Source organism: Pinus tabuliformis, chromosome X (assembly GCF_031772625.1).
Source record: "Pinus tabuliformis cultivar Carrire ecotype Pingquan chromosome X, CPIR1, whole genome shotgun sequence".
Lineage (NCBI taxonomy): Eukaryota > Viridiplantae > Streptophyta > Pinopsida > Pinales > Pinaceae > Pinus > Pinus tabuliformis.
The window spans coordinates 364,367,523-364,370,153 of record NC_142308.1 but is presented as its reverse complement, the minus strand read 5'-3'; positions in this window follow the sequence as shown (position 1 = coordinate 364,370,153).

The window sequence follows — 2,631 nt, the reverse complement described above, 5'->3', positions numbered from 1 at the left end:
ACCAAGATAGGGTGAGCTACTACTCAAACTCTATGGGTAACATATAGGGGTGATACCTTATTGTCCAGATTTCCTTCAACCCCAAGAACCCTCTATCTCAATTCCACATCCTGGGAGCTTAGACAGGGGAGGAAGAGTTGGCTCAGTGTTCTCAATCAGTCCTACTCTCTAAACATTAGAAACATATCATCATGCTCATATCTGGTAATCATCATGTCTCAATAGTAGTTGTCTCCTATTCATACAGGACATCATCTCTATCTATATATGTATATGTATATGTATATGTATATATATATATATGAATAGGAGACAACTACTATATATATATGATATATATATAGTAGTTATCTCCTATTCATATATATATATATATATATATATATATATATATATATATATATATATATATATATACATACCTATATCTATATCTATATCTATATCTATATCTATATCTATCAGAAAAAGGATATCATATTCATCCTCCCTCTCAAGGAGGTTCCAACCACAATCTTAAGCTTGTCTCATACAGCAATAGTGTCTCAATATATGAAGGTAACTCTATCCCATCTATATGTGGGATTCTCATCCAATTAGTTCCCACTTTTTGTCATCATAATGTATCCATGTCACATCCAAATCCTGCTTAGACAACTCTCCAAGGAGCTTCTTCATCCTGCCACATGGTTAGTCATGCTAGCAACATCGTACTCAACCTCAGTCATGCTATGGACCTCTCATCCAAGATATCATGATATATCTCATACTAAGGCATCATCCAAATGTGCTCATATCATCAATAACAATCCTAATGATCATCAGTACACCCAAGTAGTCACATATCACAGGAGGATCATCCCATGCGAGTAATTTTAAGGATGATAGAAAGCAACTCATTGTGAATGAAGCGACTTAATCATGAATTGACTCAGGTTATATGCTCATCATGTATATATATGGATGGATGTTCAAAAAATAACATCAATGCTTCAATCAATTGTTGGTTTCCAAGTCAAGTTCAACAATATCTCTTCACAACTTCTTGAAATTGAATCAGAGTGTCCAAGGATTTTCATTTCCACTTTCCAATACTTCTTCAATAGCTTCGCAATATAGATTTTCTTTTCCAAAATTTAGAAATCAATTCATCATGCCATGATTCAATATTTCAAGCTTCAGAATCCATCTTCCTCTTACTTAGATCATTAGAGGCTCATTTCCTATCAAAAGTAGACCATCAGTATATAAAACCAATTTCAAAATCAAAGGCATACATTGGAACAATTTTGAAGTAGAGGTTTGGATCAACACATCATCTTGTCTTCACCATATAACTATCAATGCGGAGATATCTGGATCGTGGAGCTTGCTTCATATAGTTCTCTCTGCAAACATAATACTTTTCCAAACCAATATGCTCAGACTCATAATATTGTACAATCAAATCAACTAAGTCATCTTATCAAATTTTAGATGTCAGATCAAAACGAATATCAAGATCATCATAATATCATAGTATCAGATTATTTACACCAAGTGATAGGTAGAGCTCTCATTAAGTCATGACTTCGTCTATTATCATGCCAATAAGTTGTCATAAGAAATATTAATCCAAATTTCATCAAGTCATCCTCATGATAATAATATAAGTCATTATATGCAAATGCATACACCAAGGATAAGTCATGCAAATTCCAACCATTCATGGAGATAGCGTTAAAATTGGAAACCAGGGCAAAACTTCATGTGGGTCATTTTATTCATGGCTAATAATATTTTTATTAGATTCCTCTCGTCGAGAGGTGTAGGATTGGTATAAATATCATCTAATTCCGATAAGTATTCATGGAGATATGAATTTATTTTGATTATGGAATTATTATCAAGCCGACCTACAACTCATGTAGGCTCAGAAGCCCAACAGTCGCATCTATTCACCTACCAACGTTGTGTATAAATATAAGAGGACTTTTCCTCATTTGGACTCACTTATCTCATCACATCTCTCTCTCTCTACTGCGCAGATATGAGTCTCTTCTCTACTGCGCTGAAATGGGTCTCTCTCTCTCACACATGTGAAGCCAGAAACTGCTGAAACTGAAGCTGCAACTGCAGAAGTAAATATTGACTTGCGTGGCCTAGAAGATCTCCCCTTTGGAACTATGCTGTAGGTTCATCTGAACCTCCTCTAAAAGCTGCAACTTTTGGTGGTGGAATGAAGTCAATCCGACGAACGGTTTGCAAGATATCGACTGCCCTAGTTTGAAGCCAGAAACTGCTGAAACTGAAGCTGCAACTGCAGAAGTAAAAATTGAATTGCGTGGCCTAGAATATCTCCCCTTTGGAACTATGTTGTAGGTTCATCTGAACATCCTCTGAAAGCCTCAACTTTTGGTGGTGGAATGAAGTCAATCCGACGAACGGTTTGCAAGATATCGACTGCCCTAGTTTGAAGCTGGAAACTGCTGAAACTGAAGCTGCAACTGCAGAAGCAAAAATTGACTTGCGTGGCCTAGAAGATCTCCTCATATAAACTGTGTTGTACGTTCATCTAAACCTCCTCTGGAAGCCAAAACTTTTGGTGGTGGAATGAAGTCAATCCGACTGTCGGTTTGTGAGATATGGTCT